We start from the raw sequence: 16,482 nt of genomic DNA, 5'->3' as shown, positions 1-16,482 counted from the left end.
CATTGCCCAAAGTCAGAGCTCCGGCCACCTCCTGGCACACACAAAGCCAGCCCTCTAGGAGGTGGAGGGAGCTCCTTATTTGGGCAATTACATCAGGGGGAGTCACTGCCCAAATAAGGAACTCCCTCTGCCTGCAGCTGGCTGGGCTTCCTCAAACCCAGCAGGAGGTAGAGGATCTCCTTATTAGCAGTGACACTTCTTGACAAGTCATTAGCTGCCTAAATAAGGAGCTTCACTTTTCCTTCATGGGTTTGAGGAAGGCTGTAGCTCCTGCAGGAGGAGCTTATTTAAAGTATCACATCAGGAGGAATCACTGTCAGCAAGGAACTCTGCTCTAAGTTGTTGGCTGGGCTTCTCTTGTGGGGAAACCCAGCTGGGAGGGAGCTCCTCACAGTCACACAGCCAGAAGTGGTCACCTGCCCAGCAGCCCTCAGTCCCTGCCCACCCTCCGCTTATACGCGAGTCAACAAGCTTCCCAGGTTTTAGGGGGTGAAATTAGGTGCCTCTGAATCCTATATTACACTAGCCTTCCAGTTTCTATACATGAGCATATACGGTATATTAAACTGCTGAAATTGTATCCAGTCACTGCAGACTGTAGAAGTTTTTCATCTTCCTGCATGGCACTAGGAGCAGTTAGTGTCAGAGGAAGACTTCTGCACTGGACTGTAATCCTGTCTCTTATTTTCTCAGGGTAAAAATGTTAAGTCTTTATCATAATCACCCTTGTCAAAATGTATTTATTTCTGTAAATTTATGTCCTGCCCATTCCCAAAGTCCCTAATCACCAAATTGCTAAGAAACTAAGAAAACTTGTTCCCATTTGCTGATCTGGCAGTTTTCTTCCTGCTGTCGTGCATTTTTGCTACATCTGGGATTTACACTTTACTGTGTGTATCTGTCGTTCTCTTTCCTATCCCCCAAGATCTAGCAGTGTGAGTTTACTGATCTTTGGGAGTGGGTGTGGGTATTTTCTTATAATTCTTCTGATGCACCTCATTAGCCAGGCAGTGAACTCAAAATGCCAACGACCTAATGGCATCTCTCTCATTAGAAGGGGAGCTTCATATTTTCCAGAATTAATAGATAAGAAGAATTTCAGAAAATCCGAAAAAGCCAATTCTCATACTGATATGGGTGTTTGTTTTTACCAGTTTTTTAATATACAAAAAGTGAGGGCCCATTAAACCCTGTGGGACACCTTTCCAGGGCTCTGGGATGTAGTTTTTTTTAAGGTAGAGCCACCAAATTTGCAGTGTAGCTGCATGTGACTAAGCTTCTGAGAGCCCCTGAGTTGGGTCAGGAGGTCCAATATTTATGGGTTCCCTAAAGAGGGTGCGGCCATCCATTTCCACTGGAAACAATTGAGAAAAGGGGGGGGGGCATAAAATGTGTCATACTCGCTGTTCCCTTTAACGTTTTAAAAGTGGCTCCATGTTACCTTATGGTGAATCTTTCTGGATCTTGGGGGTGTTATTTTTCAAGGCAGAGGCATCAGATTTTCAGCAGAGCTGCTGGTGCCTCTCCTTATAAGAACCCCCATGTTTGGTGAAGATTGCATCAGGGGATACCATTTTATGGACCCTCAAATGGAGGGAAACTGTGTGTCTATAAAATTGGACCCTTGACCCAAACTTAAACAAACTCAGAGGCTCTCATAAGGAGAGGAAGCTGTAACTATGCTGAAAATTTGGTGCCTCTACCTCAGTGGTGATGGTGGGGGAAATGGCTCCCGGGGCAAAATGCCCCCCCACTTACCTTAGTTCAGCCAGCTGCAAAGAGCAGCTGGCTGAAATAGCAGCCTGGCTGGGCCACTGGCCAGCCCCATGGCCCAATCCTGGCAGGGTGCTCCAGGCCATGGGGCCTGGCTGGTGGGGCAGAGCTGGGCAGGGGCGCTCAGTAACAGCCTCCGAGACCAGGCCAGCAACAGCTTCTGCTGGGCCTGGGGGGGGGGGGCAAAGGGGAGAGGTGTGGGGGTGATTTTCTGCCCCACGTGACCCCAATGGTGCGCACCCAGGGCGCGGTCCCGCCCCTGCCCCATGGTAGCTATGTGACTGCTCTACCTCCAAAGACAGGTTCCTCCCACCACTCCCTGCAAAGAGTTCCCCAAAGAGTTCAGCATTACTGAAAAAATTTCCTACCATTGCGGTAATCATGTGGAAATTTGTCTCAGCTCGTTGAAACCAGAGAACTGTCTTTATGAAAATCCTTAGTTCAGTGTGGGGCAGGGGGGCCTAGGGAAAGCGCCCATGACAGATATATAAAATTATGAGTGTTCACAGTTTACATCTATGTGTTATTCAGCAGCAAGTGACTAATCTGCCCTGATGTCAAAGGTGGCAGGAATGTTATTTTCCTCTGCTTGCTATTGGCTTATCTGTTATGATGTCACAGACAATGCTAAGCTAGTTCAGTGTAAGGGATATTTTAAATTTGATTACGGTCATTGAGCAACCTTTGTCAAATTAAGCTACATATGCTTAATTTGACAGGCTGCTGCACAGGAATGACAACTTGTTGATTCATATTGGTTGATTTGTTTCAGAGCTTTTGGATGCAGAACTCCTAGCCACTTGTTGTATAAGGTGCACATTTGGATTGCAAAATGTCAACAAACACAAATCATTCTCTTCCTCAAAATACTGGAAAACGTGGCTATCTAATTATATTGTCAGTATGTTCAGAACATAAATACAAGGGAGTACCACTTTGCACAGCAATATTTAATTTATGGAACCAGTGTCACAAGATATGATGGACTATTAGCTTAAATAGCTTGAAAAAATAAACTGAAAATGCAAATAGTCTTCCAGTGGCTTTTATCTTTGATAGTTAGGAATGGAACTAGATTCAGAGGCAGTATATATCTTGGCTACCAAATGCTGCAGGCTACAACAGATTGCTTTGCAAATGCAGCAAAATGTAGGCTTTCCTAAAGGCAGATTTTGGATCTTATTGTGGATTAACTTCTAGTGATGCTGACCAGATCTCTGTAGAAATCTTTGTATATTGCACATAATTCCCATCTCTACTTTCACATCTGGACATCCAATTCAAAGACCTTCTCTTTTACTTTATTAGTAATGATCACTTGCTGCTTCATGCATAATTACTTTATGCAGTCATTATTGAAATGGAAAATCATTGCCCTGTGTGGCCAAAATCCACTGTTACTTCACACTTAGCTCCATTCCCCAAACCATTGCCCTCATCTTGAGCACTGTATGAATGTGCTAAAATATCTCTTTTGTTTTGCCATGTTTTTTCAAGAACTTTTGTACTTGGGAGGTATGTTTAGGTATTATGAATCAGAGTGTAGGATTTCTTTCACACCCCTGAATTATCCAAAGATTTCAGGAAGTAACCAGCTGATGCATTGTTTCATTGACTAAAGAGTACACGAGGGAGACCTTGGAGCCAGAACTGAGACATCTGGTCCCAGGGTGGGAGGTAGCTTCCCCAGTTTCCCTTTCCCAATGTGAAAGCAGACATTAGTCCTCTTCCTCTTTCATTTACCCTAGACCTTGTTTAGGCTTGCTGAAATGGCCTAGGGGGCTACTCCTGACCTACTCAAGCACTGACCTGAAATGGGAACAGTGCTTATCCTAATGGAAGGAGCCCTTCTCTGGTGTGGCTAGAGATACCCTCCGGGCCCTTTGATTGCCAGGAAGATGGCCCTTAGAGAGAAGTGGCAGCTGTCACTTCAGCCTGGAGCTTCAGAGCAGAGCAGTGACCGAGTAGACTTCTTCACTTGAGATGGCTTGATTGACAGCTAAAAAGATGGACTTTTCCACATGACCTGTTAAGGCAGGTTCTATTCTATTGCAGAGGCTGGAAGCCATCGTTAGTCACCATATTAGAGCCATATTAGGCCAATAGGCAGACAGGCCAAGTTCAGGCTTGACTGAAATGAAATCACAGGCTCTTGCTGTTGTTATTATAGTAACAACATAAGTATGGTTTTATCCCACCCTCCTGAGGAAATCAAGGCAGTATACATGCTTTTCCCATCCCTCATTTTATCTTAACAACCAACCCTGCAAAGTAAGTTAGGCTGAAAATGTATGATTTATCCAAGATCATCCCTGTGAGCTTCATGGGATTTCAACCCAGGCATCCCTTGTCCAATTGTGACACTGGCTTTTGTCTTTATTATGATTTTAGGCCTGAACCCTGACAACAGATGAGATACAGCCCAAATTTGTATAAGTAAGGCAAATTGTCAGTTTATGACCACAACAAAAATGTCTAAGAGATCTTTGAGGAAATCTTAGTACCCCTCCTTGGAATGGTTTGGGTTAAGATGAGCTGGATCTTTTACTGTCATTCTCTCTCGCGCGCGCGTGCGCGCTCTCTCTCTCTCCCCCCCCCTCCCTCCCTCCCTCCCTCCCTCTCTGGGCCTCTGAGTACTCCAAAAATTTCTTCCTCCTTTTTTATTATTCTCTTTTTCTGTTTTTAAAAGAAATATTTGTGACCACAATTATGTCAGCAAGGTTTTACATAGTACTAGGACATTTAAACATATGTATCTATATAAACAGAGCACATGTTGATTCATGGGAATTTGAACAGGGGGATAAAAACAATACATGTTTTCCATCGTATAAATCTTTGGCTGTCAGGACCATTGTTTCCCTGTATAGGTTTAATTCCTAATTTCCTGTACTCTGAAAATAAATAAAACTCTTGATATATATATATATATATTTTAAAAGCCCTGGTAAACTGGGTGTCATTAGGAAATCTGTTCTGTCAAACAGCTTCCATCACTGTCAATTGAGAACAGAAGCAGAGGAGTTTCATAGTAATCTGACTTACCTGTATATACTAGTGGGGCAGTGTTGGCTCCTTCTGAATTCAGTAACAAAACTCCCTCTGTTATTTTCAATATATACCTCACTCGTGTATAAGTCGAGGGGGTCTTTTTCAGCACAGAAAATATGCTGAACAACTTGACTTATACATGAGTATATACCAGTGATGGCGAACCTTTTCGAGACCAAATGCCCAAACTGCAACCCAAAACCCACTTATTTATTGCAAAGTGCCAACACAGCAATTTAACCTGAATACTGAGGTTTTAGTTTAGAAAAAACGGTTGGCTCCAAGGCGTGTGTTAATCAGGAGTAAGCTTGGTGGTAGTCGGTGGCTTTGCTTTGAAGCAACCATGCAACTCTTCCAACGGGTGAATCATGACCCTAGGAGGGTTTACTCAGAAGCAAGCCCCATTGTCAGCAACCAAGCTTACTCCCAGGTAAAGGGTCGCACTTTAGTTCTTTGCATGAAAATCAGCGGGGTTTAACAGGGCTTATCAGGGTCACCTACACTGCTTCCCCAAAACTATGTCTTAGGTTTAATGCTAATAATTGAGCCCAGTGGCCCAGGCCAGCCTAGATGTGTGGAGGGGGCACTCTGTTTGTGCGTGCCCACAGAGAGGGCTCTGAGTGCCACCTCTGGCACCTGTGCCATAGGTTCGCCACCACTGGTATATGTGGTAATCATAATGCTGATAGGGAATGAGTGTGTATCCTCTTGTGGTAGGAGATGGTGTTTGTCTCAGGAGGTTTGCAGAGTTTTGAAAGAGTTCAGAAGAAAAATTTGTGTTTGCACAGCTTCTTAGAGTTTGACTGTCTGTTGCTGTTGAGTCTTTAAGATCCAGTATGGTAGTACTGCTCTGGGAAAGAAGCGTTCGAATGACCACTCTGCCATGATACTCACTAAGTGGCCTTAGGCCTAATCTACTTCATAGGATTGTTGCAGGTGATGCTAATACTTTATGATGGCTATTGCAGAATGTAAATAGGCCCTAAAAAGCACTATGGGGTGTAGGCATGGTGGCCATAGTGCTGAAGAAGGGATTTATGCCACCCTTCACCCCTGCGCCATTCTTTGGATCAAAACCTCCATTCCTAACCACTTTAAGCTTTGGTATTTAAAAAACAGGCACAATACCTTGAAAGCTCAGTCTGTTCCCTCACAGTGTAGCATAGTGTAATGGTTAGAGTGTTGGAGTACAGTCTGGGAGATCCCGGTTTAGAACCCCATTCTGCCATAGAAGCTTGCTGTGTGATCTTGGATTACTCAAACACTTAACCTAACATACATCACATAGTTGTTGTGAGGATAAAATGAAAAATATACTTTGGATCCCTGTTGGGAAGCCACTCGGGTCCTTTTTGGGGAGAAAGGGTGTGAAAGAATGAATATCCTTGTGAAGCATGGAATAAAGAAGTCAAAGTACAGTCAAATTCTCCTTCAAATGGTATGAGGGTTAGGCAGGCAGAAGAACAGCAATAGGACTGGAGTATAACTCAGTGCACAGAGATAGCACAGCCACAGAAAAATGAGGCTCTTCATATCAAGACTTGATTTTTAAATTGGGAGGAAGTGTTGGGTTGAGGAGCTGCATGGGAGGAGGATTGTTTGTTACAGTTTGTTTGTCTTCCAGCTCCATTGCTAATTCTGTCAGATCCCCTAGCTGCCATTGCATTATTTCTGTTTGGAGACAAATAATCCAAGTGGGCCAGCCTCTTTGGCATGGATTTGTGTAACTGGTGAGGAAGTAAGGGGACAGGGCTGTTTCAGGGTAGGAGCAATATGAAAAATGGAAGTTGTGCCCAAGTTGACCTGTGTGGGCAAGTAAAAGAAAGCTCTGCAGGGCTGAGGTGGAAGGGGAAAGATGATGAGATAGTCAGGTCCACCCAGATGTTCTGCCCACATTCCTGTGCAAGCTTTCTTAGAAACCAGGCATTGTACAAACACACTTGGATTCTCAGGTCTTAACTCCAACTTCTCAAAGTTATCCCATCTTTCTTTAATGAGCTTCATTTGTTGTACAGTCAAGTTGTTGACTAACAGCATACAACAAATGTCACAGTGTAGACATTCAGTTAAGACTTCAGTTTAATGCTTCAATATCTTTCCTGGGGAATCACTGGTGCTAGGAGTATATTGTCCCATGGGATGTTCTTTTATTACAAATAGCAACCTCTATGGTGGAAATTTTATTGAAGCAGCACAGATCTACCCATAAGGGCCAAACTAGATGTTAGAGTGTCTGTGGACCTCACCTGTGGTCGCTGATGCCATTTTGGACAAGAACTTGACCACTTAAAAAGTGCCACAAGGGCCCAATCTTGGTCGGACCTCCAACAGAGTGGGACCCAATCATCTTGTCCCCTCCTTCCAACTGTTTTTTTCAAGTATCAAAACAACCATCTAGTTGGGCTCTGAGTTTGCCACAAGTATTGCTTGAATCAAAGACAAGTAATTCAGTGTGTGTGTGAGAGGGAGTGATAGAGAGGAGAGGTCTCATTGGACGTTGCCCAGCCCTCGTGTTTGCCTTCTCCCTTGTGACAGGGCCTGCATCTGGCGTCTTGTTTTTAAAAATTGAATAATGATGGATCACCTTTAGTTAACTCATTCGTCTACAACTGAATGTTATTTGCAAAGAGAAAAACCATATCCATTTGTTGCAGCAACATAGTCTTAAAGCCAAATGTTGAAATCCATGTTGTCTTTAAGGTTGTACTGGACTTTTCCTTTATTTTAACTGAATGTCAGATAGCTGATCATTACATTTTGACTGTATTCTAATTACCAGTGGTTTATATACTAATTCAAGACATTGAGGGTACTTGTTGGTATGCCTGCCAGAAGGCTTGCTTCTATAAAAGGAATGTAAAAATATCTGCATTTGGTGCTGAAAACTGTAAAACAAAAGCTATTTGATATATTGCAGTTTTGACTCCAGTGGGCAAACAATTTCGTTACTAATCAAGAGAAGACAATAGCAAGAATAGCCTCCCTGCTCGTCAGCCCCTTTATGTGAGAATAGTGCAACTCCTCTCCACCTATTGTTTGTGCATTGACAGGAACCATGTGTTTTGTCTAGTGTCTGATTATACCTTTCATGAGAGCACTCTTCAGTTATTTCTTTGGTGATTCATTTGTACTCCACCTCTCTCCCTAATGGGGACTTCTTTTATTCTCACCACAGCTCTACAAAGTAAATTAGCCTGGGTGTGAGTGACTGTCCCTCGGTCACCCAACTAGCTTCCATGGCAGAATGAGGATTCTAACCTGAGTTTCCCAGATTGTAGTCTGATACTTTAACTACTACACCAGCTCTGATAATGATCTGTTAATGTTTTTGGTCTCTGTGGTGTTGTGTGTATGTGTGTGTGTTGGTGTGTGTTGGTGTGTGTGTGTGTGTGTGTGTGTGTGTGTGTGGTAGCGGAGTATAAATAAAATCAATGTTCATGAGAGAAGTAAAAATCTTTTTGGTTTTGAATGTTATTGTAATCGGCTTTACTTGGATTCATTTTGTTGCTATTGTTGAGAATTCTTTTGTTATATGCCATGCAATGGCACCATTAAAAGTTGTTATTTTTTCAGTGTTTTATTAAGGCATTAATAAGGAGCTGTTAAAATATATAACAATACAAACATGCTTGCCTTCAGGCAAATCACGTCATCAGTTCTAACTTTGTAACAGATTGAAGGAAAAAAGAAAACTTCTTTCAAGAAAAATGTAACCAATCAAATGTGAAAGTAATACAAGAAAACTAATTCAAGGTAAACCTGAAGACCAGAGACCAAAAATTCATCAATTGTTTCCAGTTAGCCCTTGAATAGGTTGTTGCAAGTTTCATTTTATATAACTCTTTCTGCTTACTTGTACTAACATATACCTTTCAATATCTTGCAAATAAGAGCCTTGCTGCCACTACTAAATTTAAAACAAGTCCTGCAAAACTCAAGAACCAGATGTTCAATAAAATTTAAAGGAACAAGTTTTGGATCAGGATGGATTCTTAGTTACTGAAAATTACTCTTGGCCATCTTCCAAAAGAGACAGCTTTATCTAAGACCCCTTTGCATGTGGTAGAAATCAGCCCTACTCTGATGGCAATGCCAACAAGCTGCTATTGTTGTACTGTTAATCCTGGTGATTTTTCATGGGTTTTGGTGCCCTTGTGTTGCTATTTTTTAACAATGTTCTGTGGTATGAAAACTAATTAAAAACACAAACCCTTCTTAAACAAAAAAGGACTGTACTTTATATTGCAGTTGCTAGCTGGACAGTCCATTCCTAAGACCTGATGCCAGTGCATTACTGGTGCTGTGAGCCTGTCCAGTGGAGGGGATATATGTGCAAAACAACCCTTTTCAAGGTGCAGAGAGCATCACAGTTTCACCAGAGTCAATGGTAACCCCACTGCAAATCACCAAATATGGAGCAGCATGCTGACACCTGCCCCTGCCCCCAGTGAAAGGAACTTATTGATGCAGCTGTGCCCCTTGACGTCCAGATGCTGCCACAGAAGAGAACAAGGGAGAGAATGAAGGGAATGCAGCACCCTCCATTGGAAGAAGTGCCTTGACATGGTTGTGAGGAGCAGTAGAGTAGACATACTGCAGGGAACTCGGCAGATGTGAGTCCCCTCTTACAACCATTTTTTTTCCTGGAATGTGCGGGGGGGGGGGGGGGGCCATAACTGCTACAGCCACCGTTCTCAAGTTTCTGCAGTACACTCAGCACATACAATCCTAGTAGAGATAATTGATGATTTTGAATAAGTTTATTAGTTGTTGTTTTATTGTACCTTGTATTGTAATTTTATGATAAATGTATATGCCAATAAATGCTATGTATGTACGTATGTACGTATGTACATATGTACGTATGTACGTATGTACGTATGTACGTACATACAATCCTAGTAGAACACCCAGGAACACTCCTCCCTTAAGTTCAGGTTTTGGAGTGCGGGGGACAGAACATCAGCCTTTTCCAGATTAAGGGAATGCAGACGCTGGGGCAGCAACAAGGGAAGAATGGCATATTCACAAAAGGCACTTATGTCAATGCCCCAGATGTTTACTAAAGAAAGGCAACCATGTGACTGTCAGAGGCCATGGATTCAGATTCCAATAAACGGTCTGGGTGAGAAGGCAACAGGCTGAGCAACAGCAAAAAGAAGGAGGGAGAAGAGAAGGAGGAAGCTGGACACACCCAACCCAAAACCTGAACACCAAAAGCTGGTTGTATATATAATACACCCTTGCCCATGAGACCAGAATCCTGTAAAGACTCAGTTCTACTGGAGGCGGAAGGGCATCTTGATGGGTGTTTCCCAACCCGTTCTCAGGGAGGCAGGGTCTTAAACTTGTCACTTCCTGTGAACTGCTTGGCACGCCCATCTAGGTCCAGTTTACTTCCCTGCCTGATAGGGAGAGCAGCATCCTTCTCAGTCTCTGCAAGTTTTTTACTGTACTGTAAGTCCTAGTCTGTCTCTTGTGTCTGTTACTTCTACCTTTTTAGTGTTCTTCTATTTCTATCTTTGCCTTAAACCGCCAGGGCCCTCTTTAGCAGGGAACTCCTGCCCAAAAGACTCCTGCCATGGCTGATCGTTTTTTTTCTCCCCAGGAGAATCCTTTTTGCACCTGATCCTCAGCGGAGGGCACTAGAGCTGCCACCCGCAAGAACAAGGGGACAAGCAAAAACAACATCCCCTCTCCTCCCCTCCCCCTGGGACTCCAACCCAAAGCCAAAAGCAGCGGAATGAAGAAGAGCCGTGCAAGGAAGAAGCGGCTTAAAGATAAAACAGCGGCACTTCAGAGCCTCGCGGCGGCAACTCCCCGCTGTCATCCGAGGGCGCCCGCCAGTCCAGTCTCCGGTCTCTAGCTCCCAACCCAGACGCTCTCCTTCCGGGGCCGGGCGATCGCGTCGAGGACCCGGAGGAGCCTCGAAGTAAACGCTGGGCTTGGCCGCCTCTTCTCCCCTCCCTGCTCAAGCTACAGCAGAGGCGCCGGCTGCAGCGAGGCTCAAGATGAAGCCCGCCCCCTCCGATAAGCGGAACGGGAGGGCAGCTTGGAAAGTGACTCATTCTCATTAGCGGAGGTCACGCACGCAGTGCCGCGACACAGCAAGGAAAGGGGAGGGGCATAGTCGCCATACAGTGGCGCTTCCTGGCTTCAATAGATGGCATGACGCCTCCCCCCAGCAACTAGTGGGGCTTTTTAGAGAAGCAATGAGGGAGGAGATCCAGTCGTACCACAAAAAAGAGCATGGTTCTAAGCGCCAGAAGACGCTCTCCTTCCTGCATCTCCTATTAGGTCTCCAGCAAGGGCAACTAGACGCAGCCATGAGGAAACTACTAACCTTCCCAGGGGAGGAGGAGGAATTCAGTGAAGAACGAATCAAGAGTGGGTCATTCTGAACACTTCTCTCAGAGTCAGAGGGGAAGCATCAGATACCGACAACTCCCCTTAGAATTTTTGGAGGTCGAAAACATCTCCCTCAGTTAATTTCAAAAGCTATCACAGCAAGTTAGACCTCAGGAGGGATCTCCATGCGAGACGCTGTGGGACCCTAAGCAGCCACTTCCCACCTTCTAGACAAACCAATCATATGGGCGTCCGCTAAAGGGAAGAAAGAGATCTTCCCACATGAGGAACCGCGAACCCCAAATACCTACCTGTTGTCTCCTGAATATTTTCAGAAGGGGCATTTCTTAAAGAGTGGGCTTCTCCCACATCTTCCTTAAACATTCCTGTCCCCAACCAAGTGTTTTGTTCTAAAAAGCTGTGTACCCAGTACCAGACTTATATTAACAAGATGCTCCAGGTCCCACCTGTGGATGCACCCGTCTCCGCTTCCTACAGGTCGGGGAGTTAGTCTCCAAAGACGTGAGGGTTGGCACCATTAAAGATCAGCTGGACAAACGCTCAGAGGCCATCCTGTAAAAGCATATGACGTGACTTTTCTGGCCTCCTTTATCTAAATCCTTTTACTCTCTCTTCACAATTTCATGGCCCAGAGCAGCCATGAGTAATGGTTAAGAAGAATCCCTAGACATGCTCCCGCCCTGAATCCAAAGCACTTAGGGAAGGGATTGAAAGGATCCTCCTCGAGGTACACATTCTTATCCTAGCTGACTCCAAACCACGAAGGTCTACTGATAACATCCAAAATCATGGCCAACACAGTAGTGGTTAGGGAGACATCGCGGGCCATTACTAGAGCCTGGCCACGCAGACATGCTTATTCCAAACACTCCTGGTATGGGTTATTACAATTCTCCTTCCAGGGAGATAACCCTGTTCGGTCCAGAAGGAATCTCAGGAACAAGTCCCTGGTACAGACCAAGGACAACAAAAAGCGATAGCCAAAAACTGCGGTCAAGACCCGATCATCCCTACCAAAGCAAACAAACCTTTCACACACCTTCCGGGATCTCACGTAAGACTTCTTCCCAGATCTCTCCAGAGACGGGCAGTAAACGCTGGCTTAAGCTCAACTAGGGCTTTTCGCGAGACGCACTGGACATTTCAACAATTCCTTTTCAGTAACAACAGCACGCCAAAGCAGGAAAAAACCTTCCGCTCCGAAGGACCCTTCCAAACAATGACTCCCACTCCCTTCCTCGTGGGTAGGCCGAACTTCAACACTTCTAGTCATCGGTGGAAGTGGCAACCATGTGGGACCGATGGTCTCCGAGAGAGGTCATCCAGTCAGGGTTATTCAATCGAAGTTCGCTTCACACTGCCCCTCAACGCTTCCTGCAGCCTTCCCAGTCGAATTCCAACATAGAGCAAAGCGCAAAGAACTCAACAGGCCATTCAACACCTCTTGAGGATCCAGGCTATTCAAACCAGTGCTGCAAAATCTGAGAGATCCTCGGGGTGTTCTCTCACTCTTTTCACTGTTCCGCCGGAACGGAGACTGGAGAGCGATACTCAATCCCCTGGAGATTCCGCTTCAATCGAGCACCTACACCTCCATGACGCTTCAGGATGGAGACTTCTCCGCTCCATCATAGAAAACATCCGGTCCAGGAGACTCTCATGACATCCCTCATGGTGACCTGGACCGAGGCCTCACCTCCAGCATCCCGATCCACCCAAACACCCACAGGAAGTAGCACTACGGGTTCGCTGCATGTGGGCAACGAACAATTTCAATTCAGGGCCCTCCCGCTTCGCCGGCTGGAAGCACACGCCCCGAGGAGTCTTTCTCCAAGATCCTGCTGTGTCCCATCACACCTTCTTCGGGGAACAGAAGATCCACTCCATACCCCTACCTGGACCTATATCCTCATACAATCGGGATCGGCCCACTACAAGCCGTCACATTAAGGACGCTCCAGAGCCCGGCACAAAAAGTGCTCCAAGACCCACTAATGGGTTCCTAGTGAACTTAGAGAAAAAGCACAACTCTTCCTTCATTAAGACGATGGAACTACCTCGGGGCCCTCATAGAATTACCACCAAGAATTCATTGTCTATCTCATTCCACAGAACAAGAGAAAATACGATCCGGCAGATCCGATGTGCAGCTTCTACTCATTGTACCGCCAAGAGGACGTCATCCTTGCTACTCCTGGCAAGCTCCTGATGGGATTGATGGTCTCAGTGTTCGAGCATGCTGCAGTGGAGTCAGCCTCCACGCTTCAGACCCCTTTTCAAGCCTTCCTAAGCGTCCATCCCCTCAACGGCAGATTATGCAAAAAACAAGATCGCATCGTCCAACCTAACCCTTTAATGACTTCCCAAAAAGAACTCTATAGGTGGTGGACCTGCGACTCGCAACTCTGTCAAAAGGGAAAATTTTTTCATTCATCAGGGAGAGAAACCGGAAGGTGATCACCGCGACGCCAGCCCTGCGGGCTGGGGAGCAACCTCTCAAGGACCAGTGCTGCATAGGGGCGCTGGTCATCGGAGAGGAAACGGATCTCTCTCCAATTCCCAAGCATCCTGGAAATGCAAGGTCCATCTTCAATGCCCTCCTCCACTTCCAGACATCCCCTTCCAGGGGACTCCATGTTCTAGTAAGAACCAGACAACACCACACGCGACCAAGGCCTACCTAAACAATCAAGGGGGGTCCAGATCCTCACTCATGCACAAAGAGGCCATCGCGCATCCTGGACATGGGCCGAGACTCACCTGATGTCACTGGGTCCGGAACACATCAGAGGCCAATTGGAACGTCCACGGGGCCGACTGGCTCAGCAGGGACCACCTCATAGCGAAGCAGAGTGGAAAACTAAAGTCTCCGACATCTTCCACATGATCTCTCCCGAAAGCAACCTGGGACTTCCCAAGGTAGATACCTTCTTCAGCCTCAGCCGAAAATCACCAGACTCCACAGTTCATGTCCCAGGTTTTACCACCCGAAAGCGATGGATGTAGACTTCCTGTAGCTAATCCATGGCTCTAAGACTCCTACTGTATCGCCATTCCCTCCACTGCCCATCATCCCTAAGGTTCTGAGGGAAGATAGTAATAGAGCAAGCCGAGGGTGGATACTGGTGGCTCCCACACACACTGGCCAATGCGACGCCTCTTTGGCTCTCCCTCCATTCTGAGAGATGGCAACCTCACAAGGGATCCCACTTCCAACACCACCGGACATGCTGACCCATAGGGCCAGTCTCCCATCCTCTCAAAACTCCGGGTGGTGTACAAACTGGACCGCATGGCGCTTTGAAAGGAACTCTCCTAAGACGTAAAGGGTAATTCACCGAGGTCGCCAATACAAATCCTAGTATTCACTTTATCGGCTTCCTTCCACCATCAAAAAATCTAAGGCAACTCCTCGTGGAAAGCTTTCGTATGCTTGGTGCAGGCGAAAATCCATCTCCCCACTTGTTCCTACTCCTTCCAAGCCAAATCCCTGAGTGTTCCTCCAAGATGGACTCCATCAAGAGCCTGCGTAGCTCCACGCTGAGGAGACAAGTAGCGTCCTTGGATGTACGGTGTTGCCATAGTAATCCAAGGAATGCCCCTTCTCCAGGAACCCGGATGTCGTATGCGATTCCTTACGGGTTTGGGTGGAAGCTAAATCCAACCACTCAGTGATCCACCCGTTCCCCACCTATAAGGCGATTGCACCCTAGTACTCTCCTGGCTCTGACCAAATCACCTTCGAGCTCGGTACAGACCATAACACCTTAAAATGTGCTAGCTGTAATGAAGACATGCTTATTCCTGCTAGCCATAACCTCCTCAGCCCGACCGTGGGTATCTAGGAAATCCACGCCCTGTCAGTAGGAGGCAGAACTGGTGCATTTTTTTAAATCCACAAGGGACCAGGTAATACTTCAGATCCCATCCCACCTTCATGCCCAAGAAGTGAATTCCAAATTTGCATTTCGATCTCAGGAGTTGGTGATACCTCGCCTTTCTGCGCTACAATCTTCTTCCTTTTCTCACCCAACAGAGAGATTTCAGTGGTACAAATCCTAGATGTCCGGAGAACTCTGAAAGCGATTTGTTCATCATAAGAACCCGGAGGTCCATCCGGACTTCCCACAGCCTCTCTTCATCAACTGTCACTCCCCAACCTTGGGGGGACGGAGATGTCCAAGGCAGCCATCAGTAGGGGCAATTAAAACATGCATCATCTGAAGGCCTACAAAGCTGTCTACAGCCATCCACTTCCCCAGGGAATTACAGCTCATTCCACTCAGGTACGCGGGCGGCTGCCACTGCAGCCTCTCAAGGAAACAAGTCCCTCCTGGACATTTGTAGAGCCGCTTACCTGGTCAACTGCAATCCTACATTTGTCCAGGACACTACAGGACTCACATTCCCTTGCAGCATCCGAAGCCACTCTTCTCGGCAGACGTGTGCTGGAACACATTATCGAGGGAATGATCCTGGCCCACCCGTTTTGGGACTGCTCTGGGAGTTCCCATCAAGATGCTCCTTCCGCCTTACTCCAGTGCAGAGAGCGGTCCATTTGGTTACTCACCGTGAAGTGGACCTTTCTGCTGGACGCGGAGAAGGGCATCTTTGGCCCCCTCCCTGGATCAGCTATTAGTCCCTCGATAATGGGTTCTCAATCGCTCCAGCACAGCTACCTAAGTTCACTTGCAGACAAGCTGTTTATTGTTGTTACATGTTGACAGGAGTTATGTCGTTTTCATGTTATTCTAGTCGCTTTCCTGGCACGACATGTTGCCAGTATATTAGAGCTCTCACTACTCTGGACAGTCGTTTACTGGACCTAGATGGGCGTGCCAAGCAGTTCACAGGAAGTGACAAGTTTAAGACCCTGCCTCCCTGAGAACGGGTTGGGAAACACCCATCAAGATGCCCTTCCGCGTCCAGCAGAAGGTCCCTTCACGGTGAGTAACCAATGGACCGTTCTCCTCTGATTATGATGTTTCTAGTTCACAGAGTCTTCTGCCATATCCAGCTGCAATATGGACACTTCTCCTTTCACTACTTTGCTGCTGTTTCTGTTTTTACCTCTTTCCTGTCTGGTTCACCTGATGGCTCTCCCAGCTGCACAGCATCTAACTCTATTGCTGCTGACTCTGCCTATTTTGCAGGGAAGGGCTTGAAGCTGGCTCTGTCTGCATTTCTTCTTTAGGAGCCATCTTCTGGTCCATGGTGTTTTCAAGCTCTGTGTCTGGTTCTTTGTCCCCTGAGGGCTGGCTCATGACATAGCGTGAGTTTGCATGGTAA

At 46.2% G+C, this 16,482-nt stretch overlaps 1 protein-coding gene across 6 annotated transcripts in view; it reads left to right on the top strand.

Annotated features, from left to right (window-relative positions):
• The window catches only part of NAV1 (neuron navigator 1), a 328,528-nt gene that overhangs the window by 271,670 nt on the left and 40,376 nt on the right, over positions 1–16,482 (top strand). The gene's annotated exons all lie outside the window — the stretch shown is intronic.

Source organism: Sphaerodactylus townsendi, linkage group LG05 (genome assembly GCF_021028975.2).
Source record: "Sphaerodactylus townsendi isolate TG3544 linkage group LG05, MPM_Stown_v2.3, whole genome shotgun sequence".
NCBI classification, from domain to species: domain Eukaryota; kingdom Metazoa; phylum Chordata; class Lepidosauria; order Squamata; family Sphaerodactylidae; genus Sphaerodactylus; species Sphaerodactylus townsendi.
Note: the sequence above shows the minus strand (reverse complement) of the source record. Positions and strands in the feature narration are given on the sequence as shown.